The sequence below is a fragment of the Hippopotamus amphibius genome, chromosome 10 (assembly GCF_030028045.1).
Source record: "Hippopotamus amphibius kiboko isolate mHipAmp2 chromosome 10, mHipAmp2.hap2, whole genome shotgun sequence".
Classification (NCBI taxonomy): domain Eukaryota; kingdom Metazoa; phylum Chordata; class Mammalia; order Artiodactyla; family Hippopotamidae; genus Hippopotamus; species Hippopotamus amphibius.
Genome location: NC_080195.1, coordinates 95,053,007 through 95,070,864, shown reverse-complemented (window position 1 = coordinate 95,070,864; position 17,858 = coordinate 95,053,007).

Genomic DNA, 17,858 nt, shown 5'->3' with positions numbered 1-17,858 from the left:
ACAGCAGTGTTCTCTATAGTCATCATGCTGTATACTACTACTTCCTTAGTATTTATTAATCTTATAACTGAAAATTGGTACCTTTTGACCACCTTCCTCCAATTGTCCTTTCCCCTACCCTCCATCCTTGGTAACCATATATCTGCTATCTTTTCCTATAAGTTTGTCTGTTTCAACTTTCACATATAAGTGATATCATACACTATGCATCTTTTTCTGTCTTGCTTATTTCACTTAGCATAATACCTTCAAGGTCTATCTGTAAAACTTCTTTACCACAACTTCTCTATCCATTCATCCATCAGTGGACACTTAGATTGTCTCCATGCCTTGGCTATGGCATATATATTGCTGCTTTGAACATGAGGGTGCAGAAATCTTTCTGAGTTACTGTTATTTGAGTTATTGAGCTTTTTTTCCCTTTTAATAAATTCCTAGGAGTGGAATTGCTAGATCATATGGTATTTCTATTTTTAATTTTTTGAGGCTTCTTCATACTATTTTCCATAGTGGCTGCACCAGTTTACAATCCCACCAACAGTGCATAAGTGTTCCTTTTCTCCACATTCCATGCCAACGTCCATTTATCATCTTCTGTCTTTTTGATGATGGCTGTTTTAACAGGCATGAGGTGATAACTCTCTGTGATTTTAATTTGCATTTCACCAGTGATTTGAATATCCTTTCATATACATGTTGGCTTTACCTATATTTTATTTGGAGAAATGTCTGTTCAGGTCCTTTGCTTATTTTTTAATTGGATTATTTTTTTTTTGTATTGAATTGAATGAGTTCATTATATATTTTTGATATTAACCCTGTATCAGATATACAGATTGCAAATAATTTTTCCCAATCTGTAGGTTGTCTTTTTACTTTCTTAATGATTTCTTTGCTATGCAGATGCTTTTTAGTTTGATGTGATCCCGCTTATTTATTTTTGATTTTGTTGCTTGTGCTTTAGGTGTCACATACAAAAAATCATTGCCAAGACCCATGTCAAGGATCTTATTCCTATGTTTTCTTCTGGGAGTTTCATGCTTTCAGGTCTCACATGGAAGTCTTTAATCTATTTTAAGTTAATTTTTGTCAGTAGTATAATGTGTGGGTCCAGCTTCATTCTTTTACCTGTGAATAGCCAATTATTTCAGCACAATTTATTGAAGAGACTGTCTTTTCTCCATTAGGTATTCTTGGCCCCTTTGTCAAATATCAGTTGAGCATATATGCTGGGTTCATTTCTAAGCTCTCAATTCTGTTCCATTGGTCTATTTGTCTATTTTTATGCTAGGGCAATACTGTTTTAATGACTATAGCTTTATAGTGTAGCTTAAAAACAGGAAGTGTGATGCTTCTTGCTCTGTTCTTTCTCAGGAATTCCTTGGCTATTAGGAATCTTTGTGGTTCTGTATACATTTTATGGGTTTTTTCCTATGTCTGTAAGAAAAAATTCCATTGGAATCTTGATAGAGATTGCATTGACTCTATAGATGACTTTTAGTAATATGGATATTTTAACATTAGTTCTTTTAATCCATGAACATTGATACCATTCCATTTATTTGTGTCTTTGATTTTTTTCAACAGTGTTTAATAGTTTTTAGATTAGAGATCATTCCGCTCCTGAGTTAAATTTATTCCTAAGTATTTTACTGCTTTTGATGCTATTGTAAAAGGAATCAGTTTCTTTATTTCTTTTCAGAAAGTTCATTGTTAGTGTAGAAACACTACAGATTTTTTTATGTAAATTTCATGTCCTGTAACTTTACTGAATTCATTTATTAGCTCTAACAGTTTTTTGCTTGGTATAAAATCATGTCCTCTGCAAACAGAGACAAGTTTACGTCTTCCTTTCTAATTCTGACTTTTATTTATTTTTCTTACCTAATTGCTCTAGCTAGGGGTTCTAGTACTTTGTTGAATAGTAGTGGTGAGAGTGGGCACACTTGTCTTGTTCCTGTTCTTAGAGGGAATGCTTTCAGTTTTTCACCATTAAGAATGAGGTTGGGTTTTGGCTTCCCATACATGGCTTTTATTATGTTGAGGTAATTTCCTTCTATACACATTTTCTGGAGAATTTTTATCATAAATGGAAGTTGAACTTTGTTAAAAGCTTTTTTCTGCATCTATTGGGATGATCATATGGTTTTTATCCTGCAATTTGTTAACATGGTGTATCACATTGGTTGATTTGCATATATTGAAAAATCCTTGCATTCCAGGGATAAACCCCACTTGATCATGGTGTATGATTTTTTTAATGTACTGTTGGATTCTGTTAGCTAGTCTTTTGTTGAGGATTTTTGCATCTATATTCATGAGTGATATTGGCCTGTAATTTTCTCTTTTTGTGACATCTTTGCCTAGTTTTTATTTCAGGGTGAGAGGGGCCTCATAGAATGACTTTGGGAGTGTTCCTCCTTCTGCTATATTTTGGAAGAGTTTGAGAAGGACAGGTGTTAGTTCTTCTCTAAATGTTTGATAGAATTTGCCTGTGAAGCCATCTGGCCCTGGGCTTTTGTTTGTTGGGAGATTTTTAATCACAGTCTCAATTTCCATACTTGTGATTGGTCTGCTCATATTTTCTATTTCTTCCTGGTTTAGTCTTGGAAGATTGTACTTTCCTAAGAATTTATCCATTTCTTCCAGTTGTCCAATTTATTGGAATATAGTTGCTCGTAGTAGTCTCTCATGATCTTTTGTATTTCTGTGGTGTCCGTTGTTACTTCTCCTTTTTCATTTCTAATTCTGTGATTTGTGTCTTCTCCCTTTTTTTCCTGATGAGTCTGGCTAATGGTTTATCAATTTTGTTTATCTTCTCAAAGAACCAGCTTTTAGTGTCATTGATCTTTGCTATCGTTTCCTTCTTTTCTTTTTCATTTATTTCTGATCTGATCTCTATGATTTCTTTCCTTCTGCTCACTTTGAGGTTTCCTTGTTCTTCTTTCTCCAATTGTTTTCGGTGTGAGGTTAGGTTGTATATTCGATATTTTTCTTGATTCTTGAGGTAGGACTGTATTGCTATAAACTGCCCTCTTAGAACTGCTTTTGCTGCATCCCATAGGTTTTGGGTTGTTGTGTTTTTACTGTCATTTGTTTCCAGATATTTTTTTGATTTCCTCTTTGATTTCTTTAGTGATTTCTTGGTTGTTTAATAGTGAATTGTTTAGCCTCCATGTGTTTGTATATTTTACAGTTTTTTTTTTTTCCTGTAATTGATATGTAGTCTCATGGCATTGTGGTCAGAGAAGATGCTTGATATGATTTCAATTTTCTTGACTTTGCCGAGGTTTGATTTGTGACCCAAGATGTGATCTATCCTGGAAAATGTTCCATGTGCACTTGAGAAGAACGTGTATTCTGTCGTTTTTGGATGGAATGTCCTAGAAATATCAATTAAGTCGAGATGGTCTAATGTGTCCTTCAAAGCTTGTGTGTCCTTATTTATTTTCTGTGTGGATGATCTGTCCATTGGTGTAAGTGAGTTGTTCAAGTCTCCTACTATTATTGTGTTACTATCAATGTCCCCTTTTATGGCTGTTAGCATTTGCCTTATGTATTGAGGTGCTCCTATGTTTGGGGCATAGATATTTACAATTGTTATATGTTCTTTTTGGATTGACCCCTGGATCATTATGTAGTGTCCTTCCTTGTCTCTTGTAATAGTCTTTACTTTAAAGTCTAATTTGTCTGATATGGGTATTGCTACTCCAGCTTTCTTTTGACTTCCATTTGCATGAAACATGTTTTTCCATCCCTTTACTTTCAGTCTATATGTCTCCCTTGGTCTGAAGTGTGTTTCTTGTTGGCAGCATATAGACGGGTCTTGCTTTTGTATCCATTCAACCAGTCTGTGTCGTCTGGTTGGAGCATGTAATCCATTTACATTTAAAGTGATTATTGACATGTGTGTTCCTCATACCATTTTCTGAATTGTTTTGGGTTTGTTTTTGTAAGTCTTTTCCTTCTCTTGTGTTTCCTACTTACAAAAGTTCCTTAAGCAATTGTTGTAAGGCTGGTTTGGTGGTGCTGAATTCTCTTTTGCTTTTCTGTAAAGCTTTTGATTTCTCCCTCAAATCTGAATGAGATTCTTGCTGGCTAGAGTGTTTTTGGCTGTAGGTTTTTTCTTTCAGGACTTTCAGTATATCTTGCCATTCCCTTGTGGCTTGCAGCATTTCTGCAGAAAGATCAGCTGTTATTCTTATGGGTTTTCCCTTATATGTTATTTGTTGCTTTTCTCTTGCTGATTTTAAAATTTTTTCTTTGTGTTTATTTTTTGTTAGTTTGATTAATATGTGCCTCCGTGTATTTCTCCTTGGGTTTATTCTGTATGGGACTCTCTGCGCTTCTTGGACTTGATTAATTATTTCCTTTCCCATGTTGGAGAAATTTTCCACTATAACCTCTTGAAATATTTTCTCAGACCTTTCTTTTTTTCTTCTTCTTCTGGTATGCCTATGATTTGAATGTTGGTGCACTTAATGTTGTCACCAAGGTATCTGAGACTGCCTTCCTCTCTACATGGTGCTGTGCTGGCCTGGGGGAAGGATGATGTAGTCAACATGTAGTCACGCCTCTTACCTTCTAATGCAGTCTGTCTTGGTCCCTGGGGTGTAGGGGGTACTTCAGCCTTTACCCCCATGTCCTAGGATTCTCTCAGTGGTGTCTTGTTCTTGAAGAGTTGTTAGTTTTTCTTGTGAAGGAGACCAAAGTCAGGAACAACCTATGTCACCAACATGATGATGTCCACAATCCAAAAAAATTTGATGATCTAACCATATCAACAAAAATATTGAAGAATGAAATATTAAGAACAGAAAAACCTGGGTATTTATGTGGACCCAGCATGTTTAAATAATAAAGAAAACATTTTCAATTGTACAATATGAGTAGGTGTTAAAATATATTGTTTATTCATTTATCTAGTCAACAAATGTCATTATTAAATCTGTAAATGAATAACAAACATTATGATGAGACATAATTTTCTGGTCAGTTTATTTACTGAAAAATAGTTATCACTTGTAACACCTGAATATTTCTAAGGTTATATGCTATTACATTTAATGCCATTTCAAAGTAATTCTATAGAAGTTATAAGTTCCTAATCACATTAATAATAAAATATTCTATTAATAATAGAATATTAATAATACAAATGTTAATGCATTTTTATAATAAGGTGGGAATTAAATGTACAGGATATTTTTTTATTATTAATTAATTTATTTTTTGGGGGGGCACACGAAGTTCAATCATCTGTTTTTATACACATATCCCCATATTTCCACCCTCCCTCGACTCCCCCCCCACCCTCCCCCTCCCAGTCCTCTAAGGCATCTTCCATCCTCGAGTTGAACAGGATATTTTAAATATGATTTTAGGGACCATGAAATATAGGCCCAGTAACTGGTTTTGAATCACTCTTTTTGGCATACAAATCAGCAGTGAAGATGTAAATTAAGCCTGTAACATGTTTTTAAATTAGCAGATCTATTTGAATTGGGTTGGAATAAGAGTCTTTATTTGAAGCCCAGGGTTGCCACAAAATTCTGTGTTTTCTGCCAGTTCTAGTTACCTTTCTGGAGATAATGACACTTCTGTGTCTTTTGTAACCTAGAGACTACTTTAAAAGACATTCTGAAAAGCCACTCAGGGACTATGGTCATACAATTGAGTCTGGAGTGGAACTACTCAGGTGGGCCTTTCACACCCCCTTCCTATTCCACTTTACACTCTGCTCAGGCTCTATGGACCTATTTTGTTATGTGCAGAGAAAAGGGAGTAAATTATCTTTTCCAAATAATTTTTTAAAAATAATAATACCAGAAGTATAAATTGGGGTGGAGGGTAAGTTCCTAGGACAATTACTTACAGAAGAAGAGGGATAGTATTCTTTGTTAACTATTTCTTCAAAAGCTTGACATTCTCAATAAACATAACTATTTCTGAGTTTTATCATCTTACCTTTACTAGTCCAGCAACATTTCAGCCTTAACATCCAATTCAATAATTCTTCTAATTTTTTATACCCATGATTCTGTAGGGTTGACATTATAAGGACTTCAACTGTATTTCTGAAATTCAGAAAGCTCTAATCACTAAAATATTTTTGAGAACTCATTAAGTCGAATTTGACCCAAACTGACATGAATTTTACAGTCTCAACATATTGTACTTAATGTGAATATTTATTTGTTTTGTTTCAAAACAATGTGTTATCCTAGAACTTGCTTGAACTAGAAAATATTCCATTTATGCATTCTAATAATTTCCTAAAGTAAGAAAATTTCTGTATTGCACACACATCTGGTATGCAGAGTTTGGATAAAAGTTTATGAAACTCTATGGGTTATTCCATTTTTATCTTCATAATTGCTTAAGCTAAAGATTTATATCTTCTACCTCTTGTATCTTTTACTTCTTTTCTGATTACATTTTCTCTGGGTTACCCAGTTGAATTCTCTCCCCCATCAACTCTGCTTGTGATGTCTGGACTCCTCCTGTATGTGTTAGCTATTGCTGTGTAACTAACAAGGACCTCAGAGGTGGGTAAAGCAGCAATCATTTATCATCACACACATAGCTGCAAGTTGTTTGGGTGCTCAGTAGATTTCACCTGGTCTCTGCTTCTCCCTGCATCTCTTTGAGTAGAATAAGGATGCCCAGATTCTGACTGCAGTGGATGAGACAACTCAGTTCCCAGGTCCTTCATCTTCTTCTGGGAACAGCAGTTAGTCTCCTCTGCTCATTTCTTGGTGATGCAGAGGTACAAAAGAGAAAAGATTTACAGATAAGCTAGGGGAATAGAGGAAGAGGGTGTAGGAAGGTGACAAGAGTAAAAATGACAGCAGCAAATGATTGGATCTGATTTTTAAGTGCTAAATTTTTAAGTACTAAATTTTTAAGCACTAAATTTCTGCTTCTGTGTTCCCTCCCATATATCCTTGTATCTCCTTGAGAATAGAGGACAGCGTATGGCTTAGATAGCCACTTGTTAAGGGAATCTGAGCACTGAAAATTAGCACATAAATAAAAACTAAAGAATAAACTACCTTATTCATTATAACCCATCCCCACTGTTGGAAATAAAGACATAATGAGATTTTCACCATCTAAATAAATTCTTCCTAATATGACCATTGAAAGGGATTACTCTGAAGTTCATACTCTGGAAATTTATTTTTCATTAAAATTCTTTCAAGTGGGGAAAAAAGTACTGATTGTATTCTGAGAGTCAACTTTATATATTACACACATGTTCAGTGTAAGAACTCAGTCATGAACATATAGCAAGATTCCTTTATTTTAAATGCCCTATTTTATCCTCTATTTTAAAATGTATTTCAATATTTTATTTACTTATATGCTGCTCAACAATTTGCAATTTTTTTCACAGTATATGAAATTCAATCTTTCTATAAGTGCAAAGTAATAAACACTTTCAATGAGAATTATTAAGAAACTGTGGTAACAAAGTTATTTAGCATGGAAAAATCTCCCTTTGGTTTCAAGTGATTAAAGAATCACTTTTTCAGGTTTTGGAAAATAAAGTATTTCAGTTCACTGGGTTTCAAAATCTGTATTTCTTTAAATGAAATTTCCAAAATGATCAACTTGGGGCATTTGTTAAAAGTGGAGATACCCAGTCTCTTCTCCAACCTATTGCAGAGGGAATTCTAATGATTGAAACTGGGATTCTTCACTTTCATGAATACTTTAGTGACTCATTTGAATTAATGCTAGAGGGCTCTGGAAGCTCTATAATGCAGAGTGCTTTTCCTTAATGCTACATATTTACTGGCTGAAATAAATGCATCATTGGTGTTTCAAATAAAACAAATGCTAATTAAATCAAGGAAAGACTGCATAATGATTCTATCTTTATGAAAATTACCTTTCTCCAAATATATTTATAATTGTAATAAGAATAAAATGAGAATTAAATAATCAATTCTACCATCATAATATACTACAGCTGTGTCTACAAAAGTTATCAGTCATTCAAAGGAGTTTTGCTTATTTGAGAGTAGCTAGTCCAAGTTTGGGCCAAAACGTAAAGATGTTAAGAACTATGTAAGGAAAAAAAATGTAAAAAAAAAAAAAAAACTTTTTACCTTAATATATATTTTTTTATTTTTTATAGTTAACACATTTCTATAGCAAAAAAAAAAAGGAGGGGGTGAGAAAATTCACTGATTGTTAGTAATTAAATTGGCACCTCTGATAGTTTTTTTGTGTAAAATTACAATATTAATTCAGAAAAGGCATCATGTGTTCAACTCTCTGATTTGGAACAGTAGATAAGACTTAAAATGTTAAAGTAATTGAGCTTATACTTTTTCCACTTAGAACACATGGTTTAGTCATTTCCACCATAATGGCAAAATGATTAAGGACAATTGTATAAAGAAAATCTTAAGAAATGAGTTTAAACTACAGTACAGCCTTAGGGACAACTATAAATAATGGTTTCTGCTGTTCAGTTAATTACAATGAAACATGACCATCAATTTTTGTTTTCACCATCTTTTCTGAGGAAAATCAAGAGTAATCCCTTTCCTCTTAATTGCCCTCCTTATTTTCTTCTCCACTTGAAACAGCAAAAATTGCTATTAGAAACTCTTTAATAATCATCACATGTAATATTAAAGTTTTATTATGAATCTTTTTAGGTTTGCTAATGTTATTGCATCATGGATGTTACGTGTCTGAATTGCTTCCTCTTAGAAACACCAACTAAAATACTTCTAAGTTAAAGAAAAAGAATATCCATATTAATGAGTGTCAAGTAGTTTATATAAAATTAAACTGGCTACTTCCTGGTATGAATTGTAATAGCGCAATGGCTGTGTGAATGAGTATTCACTTTTTTCTCTCCTCAGTAACTTCCTTTTTCCTTAGCTGAAGTCCACCTCCCAAACCCTGGTCTACTGAAATTCTGGAAAAAATGCAGTTTCCAGTAAAGTGTGGAAACAAAGACAAAGGAGCTCAGGGAATGTGTTTAAGTTTACAGCACAGCGCTGATCCTTCAGAAAGGACTCAATGACCTGGACGTTTGGTTTCACTTCTATTTTTCTGTTCTATAGAAGCTTAAAGTGAGAGATAGTAAGTAAAGAGAATTTGAGATGTAACTAAAGAAGTTTCTTAACTTCTCAAATATCTCTTTCCTTTTCTATAATTTATTTTTTGAAAAGACACGTTAGTATTCACTGTAGTGTTTTCCTGTTACTTCTAAAGTGTAAAACTGAAGGATGCACTGAAATTTAGCGTCCTAGAGATTTTGCTACTGTCTAGTATGACAACAGGTTTGTGTTAGGATGTGACAGAAGTGACTAATTTGAGATAAATGCCACCTAAAATACACATCTTCACAAATGCTCAGTGATAAGAAAGGAGGAGATACATATTGTGAAGCATGTGGTGCCTTCTGGTCTCACTGGAGAAACTGGGATGTGGCGGTGGCTGTGAGTCTCTTCACTGTAAATATAGCTTGGTGCAGAATCTTTAAAGAGATTCCAACTTATTTCTTTATGAAATCAGCAATCACAGACCAGAAAGATGATTTTAACAACTTTGTAAAATTTCTTATGTTTTAAATATCATCGTTATTTTTTATTTCCTACTTTTACATAATGATTAGTAGAAATATTCTCAACAAAATTAATCCAGAGACATCCTTCCTTTAACAGCAGCAAACAGCAGCTAGAAGTCTTGAGTCTAAAAGAACATCAGAATTAAGCAGCAGCAGCTGTCAAGAGGAAATGATAAATGACTAAGACTTGGGGACCAGTGGCAAAGACAAAGTAAATTTACAGGCTGCAGTTTGAGTCCAAGATAGGCTCTGGCCGTGAGGAGCAGAAAGTGTCCTATGAACGTTCTCTGCTGCTCAAGACAGATGTATGTCACATTCTAGGACTCAAACCCTTCCTTTCTCTATCTAACAAGAAAATGATTGGAAGGGTTTTAATAGTGTAGAAAACTGGGAAGGAGGGAAGGAGGGAGGAAGGAAGGAAGAAAGGGAAAAAAAACCATGAAGGAATGACCCTAAATAAATAGACTGCCAATTATTTCTCCAGCAAAAAATAAAAAAAATAAAAATAAAAGATAAAAATGGCTTTACTTGGGAGCAATGAAGAATTGCAATTCAGAATCTGCAATCATGGCAAGCCACAGAGTTCAAAGTATGGTGGCTTTTCATTGGCTGAGTTGGGACAGTCTCATCAGCTGAGCTCTTACCAAGAAAAAGTCTTCTTCTTGGTGGGCTCTGCTATCATCTTAGGACATAAGAGCTCCCTCTTCTGGCCTCTCAACTCTATTTTAATTATTTCTGTTTATTAATTTTTACAAAAGGAAGGGAGAAAGCAAGAAAGAAAGGAAGGAATCACCAATGTCATAATTAGTCATAAATGTCTGGTAGCATAGGGTTGAGTTGGGACTCTGGAGCTGCAAACTCTTTGCCCTAAGGGTAAGCCACTTCATTTTTTTGTAACTCAATTTTCTCATTTTAAATGAGGCCGACTAATAATCTCTACATTTAAAAAACTTGAACATTCTCTATTATACTTCAGTTCTAGTGCCAGCACTGCCCCTACCTAGCTATCTGTCCTCAGAGACAAGAGACCTCCCTCTTTAGGTGTCGGTTTCTTCTATAATAATGGGTTGAGTTATCAGTTATGAAGCCTGTTATATCATCAGAATCACTTGATGTACAGGTTAGAAATACTGATTCCTTGACCCACGGCTACATTTGAAGTGGTCTTTTGTAAGTAAGGAAAATTTAAGACCCTAAACTTTATTTTGGATACAAATTCTAGTCTCCACATGGCAACATCAGAATCCCATCAGACAAGATACCCATTTAAAACATGCATTTGTAACATTCACATCAGATCTATTCAATCCTGATCTCCTAAAGTAATACAAAATATTTATCTTTAACAAATGCTACAAACAATTCCAAGGGAAATTAAGGAATAGGAATCACTGGGTTTGATGTCTTCCCAGTTATAATCATGGGAAAAAAATAATTTACAGATACTCAGTTCTGTAATATTGTGGAGTGGCATTTGTCTTTAGCAAATAAGGATAAAGCTCTCAGAGATTTTTAATGGCTGAACTGGGCTAAAACCACATGTTCATAAGTTGATTATTTTTTCCCTTCCTCACTGTTTATAGAAAAGAGTTAAGGTGGGGGAGACGGAAGAAAAGAATGCTTGAAATTATGTGGGGCCCATTTGAGGTGGTCATTATTATGGTTTCAAATATTTCTGGTTCTGCTTCTGGAACATAATAGGATTGCCTTTTTTTTTTTTTTTTTTTTTTTTTTTTTTGCATGAAATTAGGTAGGACCACATGATTTGCTTTAAACAATGTAATCAGAGATTGTGTGTATGCATGTGTGTGTGTGTGTGTGTGTGCACGTGTGCGTGTGTGTGGTTTTTTCTGCTCTGAGATTTGAAGACCTGTTATTCTTTTCAGTTCTAATCAGAAACAAGGTAACAAGCCAAGGCTAATACTTCCTGTTGTCATTACTGCATACAGTAACTGTGGGCTATTCTAGAGAAAAAGGTTTTTCTTATGCAAGTTCAAAATTCTTGGACCTCACATCTCTGGTACCGTGTCTGGCCATACCTCAGGGGATTTGAATCCTCATGCATATACTGGCATTTGGCAAATTCACTGTAAGAAATAGGAAAAATACACAAACATACTAACAGAGAAAGTATTTATATAGTGTCACCAAATATGCCTACTTTTGTCCTCCATGAGAAATTTCCCAGAGTAAGCATGAGATAGAATATGGAGATTTCTTCTCTCTAAATTATTTATTAATTCATAAGTTCCAAAATATTTATTAAATGCTGCATATTCCAGTTTCTTGAAATCATTGCTGAACCAAATAAAGATTTCCTGCCTCAGGGAGCTTATGTTTTAGGGAAGGACACACACAATAAATAGTAAATCTAATAAATAAGTAAATTATGTAGTATGTTGAAATTGACAAGTGCTATTGAAAATAGGAAAAAGTGGAGCAGAATGAAGGGGAAAGAGTAGCATGGTCCTGTAGTTGGAGAGCAAGTTGCAGCATTAAATTAGTGGTTTAGGTAAACTGCTTTGAGAAAATGTGATCTAAGAAAAGACATGAAGGAAGCGAGGGAATTAGATAAGCACATGTCTTTGGAAATAGTGTTCCAAGGAGAAAGGATATCTAAAAAAATGTCCTATGATATTCTCCTGCATTTCTAATCAGTAGATGAGTAAAAGATAAGGTCAGAGAATTAATAGGGCATCTTATGGCCCTTGTATGAAGTGTATTTGTTACTCTGATTAAAACTGAAATTGATTGCTAACTTTTTTTAAGCTCTTTATTGGAATATAATTGCTTTACACTCTTGTACCAGCTTTTGAGGTACACCAAAGTGAATCAGCTGTATTTACACATATACCCCCATATCCCCTCCCTACCACTCTCCCTGTCCTGGCCCTCTAAGGCTTCACCCATCATTGAGTTGATCTCCCTTTGTTATACAGCAACTTCCCACTAGCTATCTATTTGACAGTTCATAGTGTACATATGTCTATGCTACTCTCTCACTTCATCCCAGCTTCCCCTTAGGCCCCTGCCCCCCACAACCCCATGTCCTCCAGTCCATTCTCTGTATCTGCATCCTTATTCCTGCCTTCTCACTGAGTTCATCAGTACCTTTTTTTTTTTTTTTTTAGATTCTCTATCTATGAGTTAGCATACAGTATTTGTTTTTCTCTTTCTGGCTTACTTCACTCTGTATGACAAACTCTAGGTCTATCCACCTCATTATATAAAGCTGTATTTCATTCCTTTTTATGGCTGAGTAATAGTCCATTGTATATATGTGCCACATCTTCTTTATCCATTCATCTGTTGATGGGCATTTAGGTTGCTTCCATGTCCTGGCTATTGTAAATAGTGCTGCAATGAACATTATGGTACATGTTTCTTTTGGGATTATGATTTTCTCTGGGTATATGCCCAGGAGTGGGTTTACTGGATCCTATGGTAATTCTATTTTTAGCTTTTTAGGGAACCTCCAAACTGTTTTCCAAAGTGGCTGTACCAACTTGCATTCCCACCAACAGTGCAGGAGAGATCCCTTTTCTCCAAACCCTCTCCAACATGTATTGTTTCTAGATTTTGTGATGATGGCCATTTTGACCGGTGTGAGGTGATATCTCATGGTGGCTTTGACTTTCATTTCTCTAATGATTAGTGAAGTGGAGCATTTTTCATGTGTTTGCTGGCCATCCGTATTACTTCTTTGGAGAAATGTCTATTTAGGTCTTCTGCCCATTTGTGCATTGAGTTAATTGCTTTTTTGGTATTAAGCTGCATGAGCTGCTTGTATATTTTGGAGATTAGTCCTTTGTCCATTGCTTCATTGGTGAGTATTTTCTCCCATTCTGAGGGTTGTCTTCCTGTCTTGTTTATGGTTTCTTTTGCTGTGCAAAAGCATTAAGTTTCATTAGGTCCCATTTGTTAAAAGGATCTTAATTTGATGCATGTCATAGAGTGTTCTGCCTATGTTTTCCTCTAGGAGTTTTGTAGTGTCTGGCCTTACATGTAGGTCTTGAATCCATTTTGAGTTTATTTTTGTGTATGGTGTTAAGAAGTGTTCTAATTTCATTCTTTTACATGTTGCTGTCCAATTTTCCCAGCACCACTTATTGAAGAGGCTGTCTTTTTTTCCATTGCATATTCTTGCCTCCTTTGTCAAAGATAAGCTGCCCGTATGTGCTTGGGTTTACCTCTGAGTTCTCTGTTCTGTTCCTTTGATCTTCCTTTCTGTTTTTGTGCCAGTACCATACTGTCTGGATCACTGTGGCCTAGTAGTATAGTTTGAAGTCAGGAAGCCTACCACCTCTGTCTTTCCTTCTCAAGATTGCTTTGGCTATTTGGGGTCTTTGTTGTTTCCATACAAATTCTAAGATTTCTTGTTCTAGTTCTGTGAAAAATGCCATTGGAAATTTGATCAGGATTGCATTGAATATGTAAATTGTTTTGGGTAGGAGAATCATTTTCACAATGTTGATTCTTCCAATCCAAGAACATGGTATGTCTCTCCATCTGTTTGTATCGTCTTTGGTGTCTTTCATCAGGATCTTATAGTTTTCTGCATATAGGTCTTTTGCCTCCTCAAGCAGGTTTATTCCTAGGTATTTTGTTTCTTTTGTTGCAATGGTAAATGGGAGAGTTCCCTTAATTTTGCTTTTTGCTTTTTCGTTGTTAATGTATAGGAATGCAAGAGATTTCTGCGCATTAATTTTGTATCCTGCTACTTTACTAAATTCATCGATTAGTGCTAGCAGTTTTCTGGTAGAATCTTTAGGGTTCTCTATGTATAATATCATGTCATCTGCAAAGAGTAACAATTTTACTTCTTTTCCAATTTGGATTCCTTTTATTTCTTTTTCTTCTCTGATGGCCATGGCTAAAACTTCCAAAACTATGTTGAATAATGATGGTGAGAGTGGACACCCTTGTCTTGTTCCTGTTCTTAGAGGGAATGCTTTCAGTTTTTTACCATTAGAATGATGTTGGCTTTTGGCTTCTCATATATGGCTTTTATTATGTTGAGGTAATTTCCTTCTATGCCCATTTTCTGGAGAGTTTTTATCATAAATGGATGTTGAATTTCACCAAAAGCTTTTTATGCATCTATTGAGATTATCATATGGTTTTTATCCTTCAATTTGTTGATATGATGTATCACATTGATTGATTTGTGCATATTGAAGAATCCTTGCATCCCAGGGATAAACCCCACTTGATCATGGTATATGATTTTTTTAATGTGCTGTTGCAGTCTGTTAGCTAGTCTTTTGTTGAGTTTTACATTTATATTCATCAGTGATATTGGCCTGTAATTCTCTCTTTTTGTGACATCTTTGCCTGGTTTTGGTATCAACGTGATGGTGGCCTCATAGAATGAGTTTGGAAGTGTTTCTCCTTCTGCTATATTTTAGAAGAGTATGAGAAGGCTAAGTGTTAGCTCTTCTCTAAATGTTTGATAGAATTTGCCTGTGAAGCCATCTGGCCCTGGGCTTTTGTTTGTTGGGAGATTTTTAATCACAGTCTTAATTTCTGTACCTGTGATTGGTCTGCTCCTATTTTCTATTTCTTCCTGGTTTAGTCTTGAAAGATTGCACTTTCCTAAGAATTTATCCATTTCTTCCAGTTGTCCAATTTATTGGCATATAGTTGCTTGTAGTGGTCTCTCATGATCTTTTGTATTTCTGTGGTGTCTGTTGTTACTTCTCCTTTTTCATTTCTAATTCTGTGATTTGTGTCTTCTCCCTTTTTTTCCTGATGAGTCTGGCTAATGGTTTATCAATTTTGTTTATCTTCTCAAAGAACCAGCTTTTAGTGTCATTGATCTTTGCTATCGTTTCCTTCTTTTCTTTTTCATTTATTTCTGATCTGATCTCTATGATTTCTTTCCTTCTGCTCACTTTGAGGTTTCCTTGTTCTTCTTTCTCCAATTGTTTTAGGTGTAAGGTTAGGTTGTTTATTTGCTATTTTTCTTGTTTCTTGAGGTAGGACTGTATTGCTATAAACTTCCCTCTTAGACATGCTTTTGCTGTGTCCCATAGGTTTTGGGTTGTTGTGTTTTCATTGTCAGTTGTTTCCAGATATTTTTTGATTTCCTCTTTGATTTCTTTAGTGATTTCTTGGTTGTTTAATAGTGAATTGTTTAGCCTCCATGTGTTTGTATTTTTTACAGTTTTTTTCCTGTAATTTATATCAAGTCTCATGGCGTTGTGGTCAGAAAAGATGCTTGATATGATTTCAATTTTCTTGACTTTGCCGAGGTTTGATTTGTGACCCAAGATGTGATCTATCCTGGAAAATGTTCCGTGTGCACTTGAGAAGAAAGTGTATTCTGTCATTTTTGGATGGACTGTCTTATAAATACCAATTAAGTCGAGATGATCTAATGTGTCATTTAAAGTTTGTGTGTCTTTATTTATTTTCTGTTTGGTTGATCTGTCCATTGATGTAAGTAAGTTGTTAAAGTCTCCTACTATTATTGTGTTACTGTTGATTTCCCCTTTTATGGCTGTTAGCATTTGTCTTATGTATTGAGGTGCTCCTATGTTTGGGGCATAGATATTTACAATTGTTATGTCTTCTTCTTGTATTTATCCCTCGATCATTATGTAGTGTCATTCCTTGTCTCTTGTAATAGTCTTTGCTTTAAATTCTAATTTGTCTGATATGGGTATTGCTACTCCAGCTTTCTTTTGACTTCCATATGCATGGAATATCTTTTTCCATCCCTTTATTTTCAGTCTGTATGTGTCCATTTATCTCAAGTGTGTTTCTTGTCGGCAGCATTTAGAAAGGTCTTGTTTTTGTATCCATTCAGCCAGTCTGTGTCTTTTGGTTGGAGCATGTAATCCATTTACATTTAAGGTGATTATTTACATGTGTGTTACTATAACGATTGCTAACTTTTGAACAGAAAAATGACACAATCTGACAAATATTTTAAGAACTAATGGCAATTTTAAAAATAAAATAGACTATAGAAAGGAAGGGTAGGATCAGGGAGAGTGTGTCATGCAGTTGCAGTAATATAGACAAGAGATTATGCTGGCTCATACCAGGGAAGTAATGGTGGACTGGAGTTAGGCACTGCTCTTTTTCTTTCCTCTGTGCCTTGGAAGAAAAAATGAAAGATCAAAAAATAAAATAGCAATCATTGATACACAATCCATATTTTTTTTTAATCATAAAAATGGTTTTGGTCTGGAAAGCTTTAGAGAAAAATAAAACACCTAGGAGCCCACTTGTGAGTTAATCTATTCTAGAATCAAATGAAGTCTTATGTACTCCTACCCAATGACAGTCAGTCCCCTACCACTGCTCCAGAAGTAACCATTTTTGCTGTTCTTAAATGCATCCATAAGCCATACATAGACTTGATTTGCTTTTTTTTAGGTTTTATATAAGTGATATCTTACTATATAGCAAGTAGGATATATAAATATAGACACCATTTTTACCAATATTTTAATTATTTAAGAATTGTCCATGTTGATATAGAAAAATGGTACAAATCAACTGGTTTGCAAGGCAGAAATAAAGACACAGATGTAGAGAATAAACATATGAACACCAAGTTTGGAAAGTGGGGGGCAGGGATTGGGGTGGCATGATTGGGAGAATGGGATTGCCGTATATACATTACTAATAAGAAAAAATAATCATATTGTACACTTTAAATATATGCAGTTTATTGTATGTCAATTGTATCTTAATAAAACTTCTTAAAGAAAAAAAATAAAAGGAAGAGAGAAAACAAACAAACAAACAAAAGAATTGTCCATGTTGATAACGTAGCTCTAGTTCCTTTGTTTTAATTGCAGTGTTTTATTCCATTGTAAGAATAAATTATATCTATTCTTGTGATCATAGAATTTTAGGAAATGTCACTGGAATACAGGGAAATGAAGATTAAAACCATAAAACCACAATGAGTCCTCAGTATCATATTTCATGAAATGTTTTCAAAATTAAGATGTTTAAAATTTTAGCAATACCAAACAGAGTATTAAGCTATGGTAATTTTCATTACTATTGGGTGGAAATATAAATTGGTACAACTACTTAAGACCAAATTTGGTGTTATTTGTAAAATTAAAGATTTACATACTATAATTCTCTCTCTCTTTCTCTTTCTCTTTCTCTCTCTCTCTCTCTATATATATATATACATATATATATAGGTTTTATGTGGTACCAACATTTTTGAACTCAAATTATCCCACTGTCCTCAAACTGTGACACATTATACAGTGAAAACAATTAGTGACGG